Raw genomic sequence first — 24,642 nt, 5'->3', positions numbered from 1 at the left:
ATTGGGAAGGAACATTGTTGGGAACATTGTTTGGAGAGCTCTTTGAGTTGTGGCGTCTCCAGAGCAGGATGATCAAGTACTTATTTCTGGAGATGTTATGACAAGGTAATTGACGCGATTCATTAGATTTCGATCTAGAACATTTCCAATTGCAGGGGTTAATGAGAATGGCTGAACTCTTATCAGTGGGTATGGCACTCATCACTATATCAATTATTAGGCCGTCTGCTGTGCGCCTGTGATAATGTAATTAGGATTTGCATAAGCAAAATATACCAAGCCAGACATTTCTAGCTGGAATTCTATCATAATGAATTGTAAAATGGCTGCCATGTTTGCCGTTACAGCTCAAATAGTCAAGGGCAGCCCACTGCAAGCAGGCTAATATGTATGAGGCTATAAATGTGTTAGTGCTGAGCGATTAACCACCATTTTTTGGGGGGGTTATTAAACAACTAATGGAATGACATCGGTTTCAATTACTTGAATTCCATTTTATTAAGTTTTTGTGTGTGCCCAATGCGTGTTTTCTCAAGAGTGAAATCAAATCATTCACAAGAGAAATCTGAGAAATCACGTTTAGAACTATGTGGGACGCTAGGCTGAATGGAGTTGTTGTTTGCATTAAGAAAATATTCTACCTAGTTTGGTGCAGGAACGTGGTAATTAACTGCAATGACCAAAAGCCATTGCCCCAGTTTTTTCAGTGTCAATAGACTGATCAGAGAGGAAGAGGCGATGCGAGAGGTTTCACTCTCGCCACAATCTATCCAAAGTAAGCATAATGCGATTCAATGGGCTTTTTTTGGACCTAAGCTTGTCGCTTGCCTTCCAGCCTTCTGGACAACGACTCCCATTGTTAGGGCATAGACATGAACGTCTCGTCATTAGATACAGATCATGTTAGGTTAGATACATACAGACCGCATAAACCGCATGAGAAAGGAATGTACACAACACATAAAGAGGGGGCCAGAGACAGCTTGTGAAGTATACCTTATCTTCTTTGAAGAACTAGTTAAGTGATTTCATCAGACAGCTCTGCAGCATACTTTTTTATTTAACCTTCATTTAACTAGGCAAGTCCGTTAAGAACAAATTCTTATTTTCAATGACGGCCTAGGAACAGTGGGTTAACTGCCTTGTTCAGGGGCAGAACAACTGATTTTTACATTGTCAGCTCGCGGATTCAATCTTGCAGCGGCTTGCTGACTGATACTGCCTGAGCAGAGATGAGATGATTACTTTAAAGAATTAGAACGAATAAAGTAATCAAATAAAAACAAAGTAATATACACAAATTAATATTGTATTATTTCATAGTTATTTTCTTGTTTGATGTTTACCCAATGTAAACCTGGCGGAGACAATGGAATATTTTCAATGTTTTGGCAATTACATTTTCAATATTTTTGGCTTTGGGATATCCATTAAAACGCTTTAAAATCATTGTAATCGAAAACCGTGTGTAGAAAAGGCCCATGGAGTTGGTGGAATAATCCTTTATAAAATTCATTGCCATTTACTCAGCTGGGCCAGGGGCGCTTTAATTAGGTCAGGTGGAAATGTCAGACAGATCTCAACTCCATAAAAGGAGGAAATTGCCATCGCCTGATCTCGCTGCTTTCTCTTCCTTAACTCCATCTGATCCAGAAGTTCTGTGTGTCCATGAATCCACACTACTCAGTAAATATACCACTTTATGATTAAAGGAATTCCTGCCTCAGTCTCATCCATTCCTCTGTCACCTGACACGTGACCACCTGTTCACCTTCACTGTCAGTCATCCTACCTGTCCAGCTACCCACACAGATTCCACTAATCTGTCACGTGAATTATTTTGTAATAATCAAACTGACCCTACCTCATAAAGCACTAATCGCTCAGCACTAAAATGTGTCCTCCCCAATCAGTATTTCCCAGCATTCAAAATGTTCACTTCACGCTACCCCTCTACACCAACAAAGTATTGGAGTTGTAGGCCTAGCTAGTTGCACAGTCACCTCTTTCTTATGTATGTCATTAGAGACCGGTCACTTCAGTCCAGTGAGGACTGAATCATTGCATTCCATACTATGTTATGGGCTTAGTGTGGCATGAAATGCTCTGTATAATTCAAGAAGTTATAGACTAATGCCTTAGCCTGTTATTTGTTTGCTTAATACCTGTTGCTTGTACAGTGTGTAGTAATCCCCAATGATAGTTGGCGAAGACTTACTGGCTTCTGTGGCTGTCTCACGAGTAGGCTTGGGCCGTATATCGTACAATGTCTTCAGAAAGTATCTATACCCCTTGACTTTTTCCACGTTTTTTGTTACAGCCTGAATTTAAAATGTATTAATTTGAGATTTTGTGTCACTGGCTTACACACAATACACCATAATGTTAAAGTGGAATTATGTTTTTAGAATTGTTTTACAAATTAATTATAAGTGAAAAGCTGTAATGTCTTGAGTCAATAAGTATTCAACCCATTGTTATGGCAAGCCTAAATATGTTCAGGAGTAAACATTTGCTTAACTTTATATGGCTGCAGGGGCAGTATTGAGTAGCTTGGATGACAAGGTGCCCATTGTAAACGGCCAGCTCCTCAGTCTCAGTTGCTAATATATGCATATTATTATTAGTATTGGATAGAAAACACTCTAAAGTTTCCAAAACTGTCAAAATATTGTCTGTGAGTATAACAGAACTGATATTGCAGGCGAAACCATGAGGAAAATCAAAACAGGAAGTGGCTTCTATTTTGAAAACTCCATGTTCCATAGCCTCCCTTTGCTGGATTTAAAGGGATAGGAAAAAGAATCTGGTTCATATCGCTTCCTCAAGGTGTCAACAGTCTTCAGACATAGTTTCAGGCTTTTATTTTGAAAAATGAGCCAGAACGATAACATCGCGTCAAGTGATCACATGAGTTTTGCTCACGCAACAGAGTTCGGATAGGTATTGCTTTTCCCTCTCCTACTGTGAAAGACATTTGGGGTTGATATATTATCGATTATATATTTTCAAAACAACCTGAGGAATGATTATAAAAAACGTTTGACATGATTGTGTGGACAAAATGGAAACTATTTGGAATTTTCGTCTGCGTTGTTGTGACCGCTCTTTCCTGTGGATTTCTGAACATAACGCGCCAAACAAACGGAGGTATTTTGGATATAAAAATAATCTTTATGGAACAAAAGGAACATTTGTTGTGTAACTGGGAGTCTCGTGAGTGAAAACATCCGAAGATCATCAAAGGTAAATTATTAATTTGATTGCTTTTCTGATTTTCGTGACCAAGCTACCTGATGCTAAGTGTACTTAATATTTTGTTGTGCGATCGATAAATTTACACAAATGCTTGGATTGCTTTCGCTGTAAAGCATAATTTCAAAATCTGACACGACAGGTGGATTAACAAAAGGCTAAGCTGTGTTTTCCTATATTGCACTTGTGATTTCATGAATATAAATATTTGTAGTAATATTTATTGAATGTAGCGCTATGCTATTCAGCGGTTGTTGATGACACTTATCCCGTTAGTGGGATTGCAGCCTTAACAAGTTAACAAGTCACATAAATTGCAAGTACTCACTCTGTGTGCAATAATAGTGTTTAACGTGATGTTTGAATAACTTTTATCTATAAGGACCCTCAGTCGTCCAGTGAAGTTCAAAAACAGATTCAACCAGAAAGACCAGGGAGATTTTTCCAATGCCTCACAAAGAAGTTCACCTATTGGTAGATTTTTGAATTTTTAATAACAGACATTGAATATCCCTTTAAGCATATTGAAGTTATTAATTACACTTTAGATGGTTTATCAATAAACCCAGTCACTACAAAGATACAGTTGTCCTTCCTAACTCAGTGGATGGAGAGGAAGGAAACCGCTCATGGATTTCAGTGGGGACTTTAAAACAGTTACAGAGTTTAATGGCTGTAATAGGAGCACTGAGGATGGATCAACATCATTGTAGTTTCTCCACAATAGTAACCTAAATGACAGAGCCCATCCTGTTTGGGCACTAAAGTAAAACTGCAAAAAATGTCTCAAAGAAATTACATTTACTGTATGTCCTTATGTTTGGGGCAAATCCAACACAACACATCACTAAGTCCCACTCTTCATATTTTCAAGCATGGTGGGGGCTGCATCATGTTATGGACATAGGTTCCCTCTAAACTGCATGCTGTAGCCCCAAGACAGCCATGCAGCTCCCTAGGCCTGCAGTGCAGAATAAAAATCACATGGAGAGAAGCACAAGATTGAACTTCAGTTTCCCCTGTTAGTTAACACTATCAACATTTCCCTTTACTGTGGCAATTGTGATCGAATCAACGCAATGTTAGCCACTTTCAATGCAACATACCGAAACAAAACCAACTATGCAAGAGATTTTGTTGTAGGCAGAACGCATCGGAGTAGGATTCTATTGCATTGACACTGTACTCTACATTGACCGGTGCGTAACCAATCAGAGCTGCCGTAGGCCTATATGCAAATATACCATTGCCGTTGATCTGTGCGTTTACTTTGAACTGGACTGTTTACAGCACGGGTGGTCGTGAGTAGATGCGCTTGTTTGGAGATCAAAGCGAGAGCTGCATGTAGCTATGTTTTGTTAATAAAAAGGGAAAAGGGGATACCTAGTCAGTTGTACAACTGAATACCTTCAACTGAAATGTGTCTTCCTGCATTTAATCCAACCCCTCTGAATCAGAGAGGTGCGGGGGGCTGCCTTAATCGATATCCACGTCTTTGGCGCCCGGGAACAGTGTGTTAACTGCTTTGCTCAGGGGCAGAATGCCATATTTGTATCTTGTCAGCTCGGGGATTCGATCCAGAAACCTTTCGGTTACTGACCCAACGCTCTAATATCCTTTGCTAGTTAGTGAGTTATTATCCCAGTTATAGATCATTTGTAGTCAGCAATAGGGGAGTGATTGCTTCCTACAAGAGTACAAAACGTGTACATTTCTGTCCATCTTTGAAATCTAGTTTTTTTCTTCTTAAAGGGCAGTGTTGTATTTTGGGATTGAATAAGCTAAGTAGCCATAGGCAGACGGTAGCATAATTTGTCTGATTCTCTGGAATAATCATTTATTTTATTTTCTAAAGTAGTTTCTTGCATTTTCAGTCACCTCCTTGTTTGAAGGACAAGTGGGTAAAAGGGTTCATGTGAAGCCCTGCATGTTTTTTTCAAAAGTCTCATGAAATGTAGGCAGGCCTACATTGAACACCACATATTGGCTGCTAATGTATGCTGAATGATAAAACAGCTATTTCTCTGTTAAAATGTTATGGGATGCATTTTCTCCATTGTTTTAATGGTAAGTCACTCTGGTAGGCCTACATTTTGATCAAATATCCACAGTAGCCTACTTGGCCACTGTTAAAACTGTAACTTAAAGTGGGTACAGCCTCAGTGTTCACAGTAAATTCTCTCTGGAAGTTGCACAGAATTTTCACAACTTTCAAGTTTGTGCTCAGCAGACCTGAAATTACCTCAGTGCATCGAAAAATGAGTGGGAACATTGGTTATGTGTATGCCTGTCATCGGCAAGGACTATGGAGTTTTTTATGATTAAAATAAATGGAATAGAGCTAAGCACAGGCACAATCCTAGAGGAAAACCTAGTTGTCTGCTTTCCAACAGATACTAGGAGACAAATCCACCTTTCAGCAGGACAATAACCTAAAACACAAGGCCAAATATACACTGGAGTTGCTTACCAAGATGACATTGAATATTTCTGAGTGGCCAAGTTACAGAGTTGACTTAAATTGGCTTCAACATCTATGGCTAGACTTGAAAAAGGCAGTTTAGCAATGACCTACAACCAATTTGAGAGCTTGTACAATCCAGGTGTGTAAAGCTCTTAGAGACTTACCCAGTAAGACTCACAGCTGTAATTGCTGCCAAAGGTGAGTCTAACGTGTATTAACTCAGGGCTGAGAGTACTTATGTAAATTACATTTCTGTATTTCATTTTCAATAAATTTGAAAATATGTCAAAACATGTTTACACTTTGTCATAATTTATGAGGTATTGTGTGTCGATGGGTGAGAAAAAACTAATATTTAAACAATTTTGAATTCAGGCTGTAACGCCTCTGAAGGCACTGTTTGACCGCTCCTTTTGTTTTTGGTTTCCTGTGGCATTACCATGTAATAATGAGTAAATTAATCTAGCTGTTCAATGGTAGCCTAATGTAAATTAATCTGACCATTCTAATTATCCAATCTGTTCTAATATAATTGAACACAGCAGGCCATACTAATGAACCTATTTCTACTGAGTAGGCCATGCTGAGATGAATCCCATTATACTGATGTATAGGCTATTATTATACGTACCACCATTAGGCCCTAGGGCTATATGTGAATCCAGATAAACTAATACGAGAGCATTTTGGTCTCAGTTATGTGCCTTGCATTTCTGTGCTGTCCCTGGGTAGTGAGTGAGGGGTTAGTGTAATTGGTTGGGCTGTTCTGAAGTACCCAGCTGCTAGTGAGGAGGGCAAACACTTAAGCACCTGGCAGGAACAGGAGCCACGCCCAGCCCTCCATCATGGCGCTGTCTGGCTCCGATTCAGAGCGGAGCTTCCTAATACACTTCAGATACTCACTCTGGTTACAGAGCAGCATACAGAACACCAGCACCTGGGAGCAATGGAGGTGGAGATGGGGGTTATGTAAGAGCAGCAGGAATATAGGTCAGTTTAGACCATTTCTGAATCGTGTCACTGAATCAAGCTAGATCTATTACACATTGTTTATCAATGTGTAATATGCAACTTGGCAGATACCATTTTCCTTCCTGAGTCATGATGAAGGAAAAGGGATTGTAGAAGAAGCCCAAGTAGCGTTCTCCTTGACCTATCTAAGGTTCCTCGAACTACTCAATGAAATTGCATGGATCTGTTCTAATTCAGCATGGCACAGTTCCTCTGGATGCATAGCTGTCTTAGTGACACCCTTCACTGCTGGGACAGGTGAAAAGGGTGGAGGCGAGGTGGAGCTGCTGGAACAGAAGCTGGTGATGTCGTGACCGGGCTTTAGCTCGGAGAGAGAGGCCAAGGACAGTAGTGCACAACAGTAGAGCCACATTAGTCCCCCGGGGTTCTGGGCTTCACACACACGGAGGCACACTAACACAATCAGGGAAACTGAGCTGAAAACCATAGCCCCACAAACATACGCAGAGAAAATCAACAAAAAGAGGAAGAGTAAAGCAATGAATTAGATATTTTGCCAAGTTCCAAATGTAGGCTTATTGACCTGCTCTTATTCATTTTGAATGGCTTGTTTCGCTAGAATTGGAACTTGGACTGCTATTGAGCTTCATTGGCCAATGCTTTCCTATGGTCCAGATAACGTTTGTAAACAGCTACATTTCCCAAGCACACATATGCTTGATTAAATTTGCCATTCTTTAAACCCAATCCATGGCTTTTGTTTGTGTTTCAGTGATAAGCTACACAGGCTTGCCCTTCTGTCTAAGAAAATGGTTCCCTGCCATCAGAAGGCTGAAAAGGCACACGCTGCTATTGTCTCCTTCCTCTCCAATCATCATTTAATTAATATTGGAGGAAGCTGTTTCCCACGTCCATCTCTTCTCCTCACCTTCTGTCTGTCTCTCGCGCTCTCCCTCTGTTCCTCCGCATGCTTACTCTAGCGCTGACAGTGCAAAGGGAGGTGTGTGTGTGGGAGGGAGTGCCTTTAATGCATCTGTTCTCATTGACTCACACTGACTCTCTAGGTTCACTCATCACACACACACATTCATTCTGTCTCTCTCTCTGTCTTTCTCTATCCCTCCCTCTCCTTGTCTCAGTCTTTCTGTCTCATGCTCAGACAGACATGCCCATTCTTTCAGTTGCTCAGACACACAGCCACTGACACAGGAACACATACTAGAGGGGAAGGCATCCACCAGTCCTCTCATTCTTCCTCACTCTTCACTCCTCTCGTCTCGCTGTGTTTTTCTTCTTGGAAGCTGGCTGTTCCGTCCCTGCTCTGCTCTACCTCCAGCCCTGCTTCAGGAGGCTCAGATTGCTGCGTCAGGAATCGGCAGCAGCCAGCGCACTGAGCAGAGGTGGGTGTTAGACTAGACTAGATCATCATGGCTGAGGCGCCACTCTCCACCATCTCTCCCTCTATCTCTTTTCCTCCCTCTCCTCTGAACGACTGTGTAGATGTGTGTGCTTGTAGCACAGAGCAGATAGCATACAATGCTGCAATATTCTGTCTTTGTTTATACCTCTCTCACGATCTCTGTGCTTCCTTCTATATCTGTCCATCCGCTGGTTTGATGCTCTTGCTGCACTGAGTGGCGTCTGTGCATACCATATTACACTGGGTGTATTTCTACTCTGTCTCCCCCGTCTCTCTGTCTGCGTCTGTCATGTTTTATGCATGTCCTGTTCTCTTAAATGAATCCCAGGGACTGGCCATGGTGTCAGATTTATAGAGAACCACCTTAAAAATAGCTTTGCAGTGAGGGTAAAGACACACACAGTCTGTGGTGAGTTTTGAGCTGGAACCCTTACCTGCTCCTGTCAATGCTGCAGTACCCATCTGTTGCAGACAATGTCGTCTTTATGCAACAAACTCAAGCTAGACATGTAAAGAAACATTTTTTATAATGTTGTAGTGTTGGTGGCCCAAAGGTTGTGACAGTTGGCTGTGGTAGGCTGGCTGTATGTTATTCTATGAAAGTGTGCACTCGCGCGTGCGTGTGTGTGTGTGTGTGTGTGTGTGTGTGTATACACTCATGCTGAGTGTGCTGAGGATGCTGAGGCTGCTTTTGAGCTCTGGGCTCTGGTCCAAGGCGGGGGCGAGCAGCACTAGGGGGAGGTGAGGAGAGGCAGGTTGCAGGGGTTTGGTGCAGTAAGTTGTTTCATGTAGCTAGCAGCAGCAGAGAAAGGAGAGCAAGGCAGATCTGTGTTGATACTGAATATCCTTAGGTGAGTTTTACTCTAGCCGAGACCTATATGACAAGATTTGAAAACAGTTATACTGTTAGTCTAGTCACTCTGGATAAGAGGTTCTGCTAGATGACACCAAAAATGTTTTATGACAAAGTCGTGAATGCTTTGTGTGCCTGTTGGGATGACGATAGGCTATGCGAAGCATTTATCCTACATTAACACAACTGTAAAGATGTTTCTGTGCCCAATATCCTTCATAAATGTTATGTTCTGTCCACCTGGAAAGGGCCTACTATAGGGCTTTGGTAAGGACCACTGGGTGTAGTTACAAGTAAATGTTTAAGGCCTAATGTCTGATCTCTAGTTACAAGCACACAGTTTCAGAGACTGATGTAACTGTAGCGCAGCATCAGACGACAGGGGGATGACCAGACTGATACACAATACCGTAGTCATACAAAGGAGAGCTTCCTGGAGTCTTCTGAGGGAGTCTTCCCTGAACAGAGCTCTTTAATAATCCTCAAGTCAAGATGTAGTGGCCAGTCTAGCTTCATAAGAGCTGTTAGACACACACACACACACACACACACACACACACAATTGTCATACCATAATAGAAAGTTACTCAAGTGGAAGTCACCCAATAAAATACTACTATTTGGTTCTAAATATACTTAAGTATCAAAAGTACTTATATTAAGCAAAGCAGACGGCACCATTTTCTTGTTTTTTAAATGTACGTATAGCCAGTGGCACAGTCCAACACTCAGACATCATTTACTAAAGATGCATTTGTGTTTAGGGTGTCTGCCGGATCAGAGGCAGAAGGGATGACCACGTGTTCTCTTGATAAGTCTGTGAATTGGACCATTTTCCTGTCTTGCTAAGCATTCAAAATGTAACAAGTACTTTTGGGAGTCAGGGAAAATGTATGGAGTACAAGGTGGTGCAGTGGTCTAAGACACTGCATCGCAGGGCTAGCTGTGTCACTATTCTGGGTTCGAGTCCAAGCCCTGTCACAGCCGGCCACGACCGGGAGACCAATGGGGTGGCGCACAATTGGCCCAGCATCGTCCGGGTTAGGGGAGGGTTTGGCCGGCAGGGATGTCCTTGTCCCATTACGCACTAGCGACTCCTGTGGCGGGCTGGCCGCAGTGCATGTGTCAAGAAGCAGTGTGGCCTGGTTGGGTTGTGTTTCGGAGGACACACGGCTCTTTGCCTCTCCCGAGTCCGTAAGGGAGTTGCAGCGATGGGACAAGACTGTAACTGCCAATTGGGGCGAAAAAGGGGTAAGAAAATATACATATATAAATAGTCAAGTACAATTACCCCAAAGTATTTTTACTTAAGTAGTTTACACCACAGCACACACACACACACACACTGGACTTTTAGGCAACCAACAATTGATACATATTTACCATAACCCCTAAGCCTAATCTAGTCTTTTTACAAGTGAGGACAGGCAAAATGTTTTCACTTCTCTTTAGGTGGTTTACTATTCTTGTGAGGACTTCTGGTACTTACAAGTATAGTAAAATGTGTGAAAACACCACACACACACACACACACACACAGTGTGAGAACCTGTGTATAATTATCACACGTCCCTTCCTCTGCAGCAGTGTGACCTGATGCACAGCAGTCAGAAAGGCAACCCACTGTGTGAGTGTTTTATGTTCCTGTTAGGTGTAACATGCACTCTAAAGTGAGTCACAGTATTCAGCAGAGCTGTAAACCTTGTTACCGTTACACAGCAAACTCAATGCAACTAAATGACCTCCTTGCTATGTCAGTGCTTGCTGCCTACAAGACACTCTGCCTTACCTATTGGTCACCCAAATTATAGATGGCGAGACATCTTTTTCTCACCATGACCTGCACTCTGACCTTTCTCCGTCCTCACTGAGGAATCTCCTAGCTAGCCTCAGATGGCCCAGCTTGGCTCCAGCTCTGTGGGATCAGCGTGATTTGAGCACGGTGTTCTTCCAGATGATGACAGACCGCCTCACACTGGTTTGTGGTAATGGCTGAGTTTGGGTTGATAAAGATATTGTTATGCCTGCTGTGAATTGTACTGACTGAAAAGTGCCATGATACTAGGCCTATTGATTCCGTTGCCTCAACCAGTTTCTCCAGAACGTTCCTTCTAGTCGTGCTGGATTCGCTGTAGGGTTTGGTCCCTGTCAGCGGCCTAGAGTGCCCTTCCTGCAGTCTGTCATCATAATGCTGTGCCAGTGGACTCTATGTCTTCGTAGACTATAGAAGCACCCTCATGGCAGTGTCCCAGGCTCAGAGATGTGTCCATACAGTGGCGGTGGATGCAGGAGGATGTGGTGGCTAATAAAAAAAGCTATTGATTTTCTTTGATAAAGTGCTTAGTGTAGACGTAGTGTAGGCTCTGCTACGCTCAACGTTTTTGGCACCTTGTACTGACTGGACTGGGTCCTGACTGAAACAAGTAATTCACAGTAAGGCCAAATGAACCAAGAGCAATGTCAAATATTTCCCCCCCTCAGTTCAGATGAGTTACTGAAGGAGAAGACACACTGACCAGCATGTTACTCTTTGTACGTGGCTGTTCCATCCCCTACCATTCAGAAACATACAGAGCTCACCAGAAGCCGAAGAGTTCACACCTCCCAGGGGGCCTAGCTGTATCGCACTGCAGCAGAACAGGCCCTGCATGCAGCAGTTATCATCTCTCCGCTTCCACTTGTACTTTCACAAGTCACAGAAATAACAATGGCATTGTCAGAATTTCTCACCCAGCTTCTACACATATGATGACTAACTTGTCTGTTCCAATGCACAAAGTGATGGAACAGTATAGAGCTAATACTTGAGTACATCTACACAGTGATTTGTGAATTAGATTACTGATGTATCAAAGCCATTCTGATTGTACGTCGTGGTACTACCTGGTGATTTACAATGCTAGGCAATATTTTATGTTTGATACTGAATAGTGATCTAGTGCTGTGAGGTGTGACTTATTTGACACAGTGCCGTTTGAGATGGGTGAGTTTTGAGGGTAATTTCTGCTCCTGACGCAGTGGCTTTAGATTGAGTAGAACAGCTCAGTGTGGGGCTGTGTGTGTGCTCTCTGGGTCTGTTCTAGGATCGAGTCCCCCCTGTCCATGTAATCATTGTGATCTAAATGACAAAACTGTTCCTAGATAAGCCCTCCTACTCTGAGATGCTTGAAACATCTTGCTGTGTCAGTCTGGTCTATGCTGGCCCTGGGTAGTGTAGTCCAGAGCTCCGTATGCATGGGGGGGTTAAGGTTCACTCACTACTCCTGAGAGATAAAGGTGATGATCTGATATGTACAGAGCAGATGCCTGGTTTGGAACTGCCCTGTGTGTTTGCCCCGTGTTGTTTACTTTGTCTTTCTGTTGTCTGGTGCTCAATCCAAGAGTCTGGAAAACCTCTCACTTCACTTTCTCTCTCTCTGCCTCTCTCACTTTCCCTTTCTCTCTCTCTGCCTCTCTCACTTTCCCTTTCTCTCTCTCTGCCTCTCTAACTTTCCCTTTCTCTCTCTCTCTGCCTCTCTCACTTTCTCTCTCTCTCTGCCTCTCACACTTTCTCTCTCTCTCTCTGCCTCTGCCTCTCTCACTTTCACTTTCTCTCTCTCTGCCTCTCTCACTTTCGCTTTCTCTCTCTCTCTGCCTCTCTCACTTTCCCTTTCTCTCTCTCTCTGCCTCTCTCTCTCTGCCTCTCGTTCTCACTCTCCAGTTAATGTCACCTCTCCCAGCTCTTACTGACACCCACCCTTGACCACCCCTCTCTCTATTTTCTGAAATTTGGTCAGTCCACTCTGGCCTTGACGTTACCGTCCACAGACGGACCAGAGTGGATGAAATCAGAACCTATGTTTCACAAGTTTGAGTAGCACAGTACACCCGTCACCTGCCAAATGCGGTTAGATTTTGTCGTTGGGTGATGTATATTTCACCAGCCATGTAATCAAAAGCCCACATGCAGAAGTTGGACAAATTGACAAGAAAGGCTACTGAAGTGTACATTTGTCCTCGTGTTTCTTGTTACATTGTTTTGTTCACATGCTAGGTTGTTTTGAGTTTGCTGCAAATGTCTGCTGCTTTTTTCATCACAGACAAGCCAGTGCCCAAGTTACCATGATAACGGCCCGTCCCTTAAAGGGCCAACAGAACATGTGTCAGACCTAATGATTGTGCTTGAATCACTCCCAAACACTTTTATTCACTAACTTTTAATCATTGTTCTCCTTTATGTATTTGTGTGCTTCTATATTTCTACTGAGGAGCACATCATGTACTCCTTGTAAAAAATGTCAGCGTAGAGCCCTGAACTATAACAATAAATAAGCCGTATCACTCAGCATTTTGTGTTAGGGAAGGCACTTTGTTGATTCTTGATGTTCAGTTGTAGAACTGTTTATTTGTTTTTATTATTGGATCTAAATGCTTTATTTTAACATACATTGGTTAAAAGACGCAGGTCACAAAAATTTAATGAAATTAAGCAATATAACCAATATACTGTAACCCATTACTTCTTACTAGGATTACATTTCTTGTTTTTTAAACATTACAAAGCATGCTTATCTGTTTTTTTTTGTTGTAATAATAAAACATAAAACAATTGGCTAGTAAAAAATCTGAGTGGCTGGTAGATTTTTTTTTCTGTCTACCTGCCACAGTGGCTAGTGGACCAAAAAGTACATTTTCCACCCTGGCTGTACTGTACTCTTCTGTGCTCTGTTGTGCTGCGCTGTGATGTCCAAACTTGTGAAACATGAAATTCATATCCATAATTAGGCCTATGCATTTAAATACTGGAGAAGGACAATCATATCCATAATTAGGCCTATGCATTTCTATACTGGAGAAGGACAATCATATCCACAATTAGGCCTATGCATTTAAATACTGGAGAAGGACAATCATATCCACAATTAGGCCTATGCATTTAAATACTGGAGAAGGACAATCATATCCACAATTAGGCCTATGCATTTAAATACTGGAAAAGGACAATCATATCCACAATTAGGCCTATGCATTTAAATACTGGAGAAGGACAATCATATCCATAATTAGGCCTATGCATTTCTGTGTAGTACAGATCAGAGACTAAGGCTGTCCCTGACTAAAACATATCTTGGTTGACCGAAAGTCGTCTGTTCTTTCGACCAATCGATTGGTCTTCATTTTAAAACGTGTATTTTCCAATAATAGACATACCCTATATATGCATTGAACTTGTCTGATACTTTAATAAGCACAATGTTTGTTGAAATAAGACACAAATGACTCAAGGGGGAGCCATAGATCACGATAACCAGAAGAAAAAACCTTAACCTGACCCAACTATTCTCCTCCCGCTTCTACTGACTTTCACAGATTCTGCCGTTACTCTCCCGAAGTTGCCGGTAATAGGCTACACAAGGAGTCAGCAACTTTTCTCATGTGGAATACCAATTTATCTTACCATTTCTTCCAATCTGCATGCCAGTTGTGGTTTTCAAATGCCCATTTTTGTGGAACAGTTGCATTTAATTGATAATAACATCTTCGCATCTCAAAATCATTGTCATGTGGTTAATCAAAATTCTATCCAAATCTAAATGAAAATGATACAAACCTAAAAAGGTGCTTCTATTGCCAACTATGTAAAAAAATGCCTTTAACGCCAACAACTAAAAACATTGCAGCCTGCAGGTAGAAAACATATCCTATAAATCACAATGGCTACACATGGCCTGTCTGCAATGAACTTGAAACATTGTATCAACTATCAACTTGGGTCAAGCCTGAAGCTCCTAATGAGCTGAGACAGAAACAGCTGTAGGCTATTTGAGCAAGAGATAAGAAGTAATCAGGTAGGGCTATCTTATGATGTTTATACTGAATCATAGCGTCAACATTTTCCCTTTCAATCTGAGTGGTTAACATAAGGGGGAGACCTGGAAATATTTTTCAAATACATTGAGGAACTATTGTCATTCTCAATGGATATAAAAACAGACTTTTGTTTGCTGAATATATATATATATATATATATATATATATATATATATATATATATATATATATATATATATATATATATATATATATATATATATATATATATATATATATATATATATATATATATGTGTAGAAAATAGTATAAATAAAGAAAAACCACAGTACCAGTCAAAATTTTGGACAAATCTACTCATTCCAGGGTTTTTCTTTATTTATACTATTTTCTACATATATATATTTTGCAGCAATATGCCATCCCATCTGTTTTGCGCTTAGTATGACTCATTTGTTTTTCAACAAGACAATGACCCAAAACACACCTCCAGGCTGTGTAAGGGCTATTTGACCAAGAAGGAGAGTGATGGAGTGCTGCATCAGATGACCTGGCCTCCAAAATCACCCGACCTCAACCCAATTGAGATGGTTTGGGATGAGTTGGACCGCAGTGAGGGAAAAGCAGTTAACAAGTGCTCAGCATATGTGGGAACTGCTTCAAGACTATTGGAAAATCATTCCTTATGAAGCTGGTTGAGTGCATGCCAAGAGTGTATAAAGCTGTCATCAAGGAGTAAATGTCAGTTTGGCTTTTCATAGCATGACTTTCTTGCTGAGTAAAGCTGTAGGTTAATGCTCTGCAGCTGGTCTCTGACCAATCAAGACAAAGCTGTGTGTGTGTGTGTGTATGTGATTTGTGACCCACCTCGGCTCTGTGCTGTCTCATGGTGTTGGACTGCCAGCCAGGTCCGGGGAGGAGACGGAGGGCCTGAGAGAGGGATAGAGGACACATTGAAAGTGCAGCCCCATAGCACTGGCTGGAAGACTCAGGCTGCTGACTCTGAGACATGTGAAACGCAGCCTGACAGCACAGAGGATGGTTAACTGATGTTCACAATCATAGTCATACACACTGATGGATACACATATTTCCTGTATACAGTACAGACTTTACATTGACACTGATGCACCTCAACTCTTTGTCCAGCGTTGGGGAAAATTCTTACATAGTACATTGAAATAAAGTGACATTTTCTATTGTAAATGTGTGAGGTCTGCTCATATTACTGCACTGTCACACTACCCTACACTGTTTCATTATAGACTTACTACTAACACACTGTCACACTACCCTGCACTGTTTCATTATAGACTTACTACTAACACACTGTCACACTACCCTACACTGTTTCATTATAGACTTACTACTAACACACGGTCACTACCCTACACTGTTTCATTATAGACTTACTACTAACACACTGTCACTACCCTACACTGTTTCATTATAGACTTACTACTAACACACTGTCACTACCCTACACTGTTTCATTATAGACTTACTACTAACACACTCACACTACCCTACACTGTTTCATTATAGACTTACTAACACACTGTCACACTACCCTACACTGTTTCATTATAGACTTACTAACACACTGTCACACTACCCTACACTGTTTCATTATAGACTTACTAACACACTGTCACACTACCCTACACTGTTTCATTATAGACTTACTAACACACTGTCACACTACCCTACACTGTTTCATTATAGACTCACTACTAACACACTGTCACTACCCTACACTGTTTCATTATAGACTTACTAACACACTGTCACACTACCCTACACTGTTTCATTATAGACTTACTACTAACACACTGTCACACTACCCTACACTGTTTCATTATAGACTTACTACTAACACACTGTCACTACCCTACACTGTTTCATTATAGACTTACTACTAACACACTGTCACACTACCCTACACTGTTTCATTATAGACTTACTACTAACACACTCACACTACCCTACACTGTTTCATTATAGACTTACTAACACACTGTCACACTACCCTACACTGTTTCATTATAGACTTACTAACACACTGTCACACTACCCTACACCGTTTCATTATAGACTTACTAACACACTGTCACACTACCCTACACTGTTTCATTATAGACTTACTACTAACACACTGTCACACTACCCTACACTGTTTCATTATAGACTTACTACTAACACACTGTCACACTACCCTACACTGTTTCATTATAGACTTACTACTAACACACTGTCACACTACCCTGCACTGTTTCATTATAGACTTACTAACACACTGTCACACTACCCTGCACTGTTTCATTATAGACTTACTACTAACACACTGTCACACTACCCTACACTGTTTCATTATAGACTTACTAACACACTGTCACTACCCTACACTGTTTCATTATAGACTACTACTAACACACTGTCACACTACCCTACACTGTTTCATTATAGACTCACTACTAACACACTGTCACTACCCTACACTGTTTCATTATAGACTTACTAACACACTGTCACACTACCCTACACTGTTTCATTATAGACTTACTACTAACACACTGTCACACTACCCTACACTGTTTCATTATAGACTTACTAACACACTGTCACACTACCCTACACTGTTTCATTATAGACTTACTACTAACACACTGTCACTACCCTACACTGTTTCATTATAGACTTACTACTAACACACTGTCACACTACCCTACACTGTTTCATTATAGACTTACTACTAACACACTCACACTACCCTACACTGTTTCATTATAGACTTACTAACACACTGTCACACTACCCTACACTGTTTCATTATAGACGTACTAACACACTGTCACACTACCCTACACCGTTTCATTATAGACTTACTAACACACTGTCACACTACCCTACACTGTTTCATTATAGACTTACTACTAACACACTGTCACACTACCCTACACTGTTTCATTATAGACTTACTACTAACACACTGTCACACTACCCTACACTGTTTCATTATAGACTTACTACTAACACACTGTCACACTACCCTGCACTGTTTCATTATAGACTTACTAACACACTGTCACACTACCCTGCACTGTTTCATTATAGACTTACTACTAACACACTGTCACACTACCCTACACTGTTTCATTATAGACTTACTACTAACACACTGTCACACTACCCTACACTGTTTCATTATAGACTTACTAACACACTGTCACTACCCTACACTGTTTCATTATAGACTTACTACTAACACACTGTCACACTACCCTACACTGTTTCATTATAGACTTACTACTAACACACTGTCACTACCCTACACTGTTTCATTATAGACTTACTGACACACTGTCACACTACCCTACACTGTTTCATTATAGACTTACTACTAACACACTGTCACTACCCTACACTGTTTCATTATAGACTTACTACTAACACACTGTCACACTACCCTACACTGTTTCATTATAGACTTACTACTAACACACTCACACTACCCTACACTGTTTCATTATAGACTTACTAACACACTGTCACACTACCCTACACTGTTTCATTATAGACTTACTAACACACTGTCACACTACCCTACACTGTTTCATTATAGACTCACTACTAACACACTGTCACTACCCTACACTGTTTCATTATAGACTTACTAACACACTGTCACTACCCTACACTGTTTCATTATAGACTTACTACTAACACACTGTCACACTACCCTACACTGTTTCATTATAGACTTACTACTAACACACTCACACTACCCTACACTGTTTCATTATAGACTTACTAACACACTGTCACACTACCCTACACTGTTTCATTATAGACTTACTAACACACTGTCACACTACCCTACACCGTTTCATTATAGACTTACTAACACACTGTCACACTACCCTACACTGTTTCATTATAGACTTACTACTAACACACTGTCACACTACCCTACACTGTTTCATTATAGACTTACTACTAACACACTGTCACACTACCCTACACTGTTTCATTATAGACTTACTACTAACACACTGTCACACTACCCTGCACTGTTTCATTATAGACTTACTAACACACTGTCACACTACCCTGCACTGTTTCATTATAGACTTACTAACACACTGTCACTACCCTACACTGTTTCATTATAGACTTACTACTAACACACTGTCACACTACCCTACACTGTTTCATTATAGACTCACTACTAGCACACTGTCACTACCCTACACTGTTTCATTATAGACTTACTAACACACTGTCACACTACCCTGCACAGTTTCATTATAGACTTACTACTAACACACTGTCACACTACCCTACACTGTTTCATTATAGACTTACTACTAACACACTGTCACACTACCCTACACTGTTTCATTATAGACTTACTAACACACTGTCACTACCCTACACTGTTTCATTATAGACTTACTACTAACACACTGTCACACTACCCTACACTGTTTCATTATAGACTCACTACTAGCACACTGTCACTACCCTACACTGTTTCATTATAGACTTACTAACACACTGTCACACTACCCTACACTGTTTCATTATAGACTTACTACTAACACACTGTCACACTACCCTACACTGTTTCATTATAGACTTACTAACACACTGTCACACTACCCTACACTGTTTCATTATAGACTTACTACTAACACACTCACACTACCCTACACTGTTTCATTATAGACTTACTAACACACTGTCACACTACCCTGCACTGTTTCATTATAGACTTACTACTAACACACTGTCACATTACCCTACACTGTTTCATTATAGACTTACTAACACACTGTCACACTACCCTACACTGTTTCATTATAGACTTACTACTAACACACTGTCACACTACCCTGCACTGTTTCATTATAGACTTACAACTAACACACTCACACTACCCTACACTGTTTCATTATAGACTTACTACTAACACACTGTCACTACCCTACACTGTTTCATTATAGACTTACTACTAACACACTGTCACTACCCTACACTGTTTCATTATAGACTTACTAATACACTGTCACACTACCCTACACTGTTTCATTATAGACTTACTACTAACACACTGTCACTACCCTACACTGTTTCATTATAGACTTACTACTAACACACTGTCACACTACCCTACACTGTTTCATTATAGACTTACTACTAACACACTGTCACACTACCCTGCACTGTTTCATTATAGACTTACTACTAACACACTGTCACACTACCCTACACTGTTTCATTATAGACTTACTAACACACTGTCACACTACCCTACACTGTTTCATTATAGACTTACTACTAACACACTGTCACTACCCTACACTGTTTCATTATAGACTTACTACTAACACACTGTCACACTACCCTACACTGTTTCATTATAGACTTACTACTAACACACTCACACTACCCTACACTGTTTCATTATAGACTTACTAACACACTGTCACACTACCCTGCACTGTTTCATTATAGACTTACTACTAACACACTGTCACATTACCCTACACTGTTTCATTATAGACTTACTAACACACTGTCACACTACCCTACACTGTTTCATTATAGACTTACTACTAACACACTGTCACACTACCCTGCACTGTTTCATTATAGACTTACAACTAACACACTCACACTACCCTACACTGTTTCATTATAGACTTACTACTAACACACTGTCACTACCCTACACTGTTTCATTATAGACTTACTACTAACACACTGTCACTACCCTACACTGTTTCATTATAGACTTACTAATACACTGTCACACTACCCTACACTGTTTCATTATAGACTTACTACTAACACACTGTCACTACCCTACACTGTTTCATTATAGACTTACTACTAACACACTGTCACACTACCCTACACTGTTTCATTATAGACTTACTACTAACACACTGTCACACTACCCTGCACTGTTTCATTATAGACTTACTACTAACACACTGTCACACTACCCTGCACTGTTTCATTATAGACTTACTACTAACACACTGTCACTACCCTACACTGTTTCATTATAGACTTACTACTAACACACTGTCACTACCCTACACTGTTTCATTATAGACTTACTGACACACTGTCACACTACCCTACACTGTTTCATTATAGACTTACTACTAACACACTGTCACTACCCTACACTGTTTCATTATAGACTTACTAACACACTGTCACACTACCCTGCACTGTTTCATTATAGACTTACTACTAACACACTGTCACTACCCTACACTGTTTCATTATAGACTTACTACTAACACACTGTCACACTACCCTACACTGTTTCATTATAGACTTACTACTAACACACTGTCACACTACCCTGCACTGTTTCATTATAGACTTACTACTAACACACTGTCACACTACCCTGCACTGTTTCATTATAGACTTACTACTAACACACTGTCACTACCCTACACTGTTTCATTATAGACTTACTACTAACACACTGTCACTACCCTACACTGTTTCATTATAGACTTACTAACACACTGTCACACTACCCTGCACTGTTTCATTATAGACTTACTACTAACACACTGTCACACTACCCTACACTGTTTCATTATAGACTTACTACTAACACACTGTCACACTACCCTACACTGTTTCATTATAGACTTACTACTAACACACTGTCACACTACCCTACACTGTTTCATTATAGACTTACTACTAACACACTGTCACACTACCCTACACTGTTTCATTATAGACTTACTACTAACACACTGTCACTACCCTACACTGTTTCATTATAGACTTACTGACACACTGTCACACTACCCTACACTGTTTCATTAGTGTGACACAGAACAGTGGCACATTCTCTTACTCTGTAAAACACACAGACATGTACTCTAACTCAGTCGTCATGCTCAAATGTTAGGGCCCAGAAATAGACTGGTAAACAAGCGTTTGCCTGGTCTCACACACATTGATTGTCTTTGACACAGGTTACAGGCAGGCCTCAGGCACGCGGCCACAAATATACAAAATGATGATGACGTTAACCCGTAAGGAAGCCTTCCGTTTCTTCAACACTCATCGTGGACCATGGCATACGCACAAAGACTGTGCTACTGGGCGTACCAGCCTGGTTTTTAGTCGGCAGCATTGACTTTTTGTGTGTGCGTCAAAGTGCCCTTCCTTTGACAGTAAAGCCCAGTAGTGCTCTTTTCATACATGTTTCAGGAGGCTCAAAGATGAACCCATTCACTTGCTGTGTGATTCCAGCATTATGGACATTACATTTGCACGCAAAATCCCAACTTTAATGTCTGAGAGAATGGACAAACAAAATATAAAGTTAACTTTTGATGTGTGTGTCTATAGTTCCTCTTGGGGAGTGTATACCCAAGAAAAATAACTTCTAAATTTGTCATGTTGGAGAAATAAAGAATAATAAGGAGTGTTATGGATTTCACTGTCACGCCCTGACCGTAGAGATCTTTTTATTCTCTATGTTTGGTTGGTCAGGGTGTGACTCGGGTGGGAAACTCTATGTTCTTTGTTTCTATGTTTTGGCCGGGTATGGTTCTCAATCAGGGACAGCTGTCTATCGTTTTGTATTTGTGGGTAGTTGTCTTTGTTAGTGGCATTATAGCCTAAGTAAGCGTCACGGTCGTTTCCTTGTTCTTTGTTTTGTTGGCGACATTTATCAATAACAGAAATGTACGCTCACCATGCTGCACCTTGGTCCGGTCATTTCCATGACAACAGCGATCGTGACAGTTACATGATCAAGGTTTTTGGGGAGAATGAACATATTAGCTAAAGTCTGTGAGTTTGTAAGTCTGGTCAAAACATGGATAGCCATTTCAAAGGAAGGGCTTTACTGGTGAACACAAAAATGATACTTTTGAATATATTCCATTATCACTTTAAAAACAACCGTTATGGATATTAGTCTGAAATAGACATTCAAATCAGGTAAATCCATTATTTTCCTCTTACAGAGCTTCCTGAGGAGAGTGATCCTCTGGGTCATACACTATCCCAAGATAGGTGCAACGTCAGAGATGACATACAATGGTTCCAGACACTACCACACGCTTCCTGTCTCAGACCTTATCTCCCACAAGGCCGAAGGAGGGAGTGACTGATTGGTTCCTCATTAATCACGCCATCCTTTCACATAGTTTGCAATAGGTAAAGACCCATATTCACACATGAAGACAATGTTCCCTCCTGTCCTCCTTTGCCTTATTCCCTTTCTGATATCCTGCAAAGCAACAGGTACATGTGATAGACAAGCCTGACTTGGGCCCATATGAGGGAGGAAGTGCAACTGCCAACACCAGAGTCCGAAGGAATACATTCTAATAACAAGAGTTCAACAGTTCAATCATATAAGCATATTAAGCAGATAAGACATCTTAATTATCTATGTTGCTGAGCTAATTCTGATTCCTCTGCCACCGTAAAGATACCTCAAAAGAAAACAACTCAAGTAAAAGTGAAAGTCACCCAGTAAAATATGACTTGTGTAAAAGTCTAAAAGTATTTGGTTTTAAATATGCTTCAGTATCAAAAGTAAATGTAAACACTAAAATATACTTAAGTATAAATAATTTAAAAGTCCTTATATTAAGCAAACCAGACAACATGATTTTTTATATATATTTTTTTTCATTGCCAGGAGCACACTTCAACACTCAGACATTATTTACAAATGAAGCATTTGTGTTTAGTGAGTCCTCCAGATCAGAGGCAGTAGGGATGACCAGGGATAGTCTCTTAATAAGTGTGTGAATTTGACCATTTTCTGTCCTGCTAAGCATTAAAAATGTAACAAGTACTTTTGGGTGTCAGGGAAAATGTAAGGATGTCAAGAGTGTGCAAAGTTGTCATCAAGGCAATGGTTGGCTACTTTGAAGTATCTCAAATCTAAAATACGTTTTGATTTGTTCAACACTTTTTTGGTTACTGCACAATTCCATATGTCTTAGTTCATTGTTTTAATGTCTTCACTATTAATCTACAATGTAGAAAATGGTAAAAATAACGAACAACCCTGGAATGAGTAAGTGTGTCCCAACTTTTGACTGGTACTGTAGCTGGAGCCCTGAGCTGGATATAATTCATTAGACAGATCATAGATTTCTAATAGTTATACTTAAATTATAGTTATAAACAGTGGTTATAAGCAAACGGTTTTGAAAATCATACTGTCGCTATTTCAAAATACCCCGGTATGCAGTATAAAAGGTATATCGCCCAAGCCTAGAGATGAGTAATGAGGCCTGCCCAGGAGACACCCAGGAGGGAGTGATGCATGGCTCTAGCCTGCCTGTGTGTGTTTGTAAAGCCAAGCTGCAGCAGCACAGGGCCTCCATCCAGACCAGACTGCTTTCAGCGCAACCCAGTCAGCTCTTTCCCACAATCTCCCCTCTACTGCGTTTTTCCCCCGATTTTTAATTTTTAAAAACAATTTTTCTTTCCTCTCTCATTTGTTATTCTCTCTTTCTCCTCTCCTGTTTTTTCCCCTGGACTGTTCCTCTCACTAGGTGTGTGTTGTCCAGTCGCCGCAGGCTGCTTCTCCTGGGGAAGAGTTGTTGAGAGTCGGTCTGCTCAAAAAGCTACCTGGCAGCTGGCAGCTTGCTGCATTGGCTGCAGATTTCCTCAGCAATTCTGGACCATTCTCTCTGCTTTTACCCACTCAGTTAGCAACGACACTTGTCAGAGTGGTGGTGGTGTTGTAGTGTAGTAGAAACCTGAAGGAAGATTGTAGCCCTCCCTTATCGCGCTGGCAGCTCCTGTGGATTATGCAGAATAGAGGACAACAACAGCACAAGGAGTAG

The 24,642-nt window shown here is 40.8% G+C and overlaps 1 protein-coding gene across 5 annotated transcripts in view; it reads left to right on the top strand.

Moving 5' to 3' along the window:
• Nucleotides 1–24,642, top strand: part of LOC110528020 (voltage-gated potassium channel subunit beta-2) — a 146,523-nt gene that overhangs the window by 5,392 nt on the left and 116,489 nt on the right. For 2 of the 5 annotated variants that reach the window (XM_036983559.1, XM_036983555.1), the window contains exon 1: nucleotides 7,745–8,091. The exons of 2 other annotated variants lie outside the window; for them this stretch is intronic. The gene's annotated coding sequence lies outside the window, so the exon portion shown is untranslated. Of the gene's footprint in view, nucleotides 1–7,744; nucleotides 8,092–22,844; nucleotides 22,991–24,642 lie in introns of those variants that run through there. One more of the 5 variants, XM_036983556.1, reaches the window with a different exon arrangement.

Source organism: Oncorhynchus mykiss, chromosome 7 (assembly GCF_013265735.2).
Source record: "Oncorhynchus mykiss isolate Arlee chromosome 7, USDA_OmykA_1.1, whole genome shotgun sequence".
In the NCBI taxonomy this organism is placed as follows: domain Eukaryota; kingdom Metazoa; phylum Chordata; class Actinopteri; order Salmoniformes; family Salmonidae; genus Oncorhynchus; species Oncorhynchus mykiss.
This window is presented reverse-complemented; position numbering and strand designations above follow the sequence as displayed.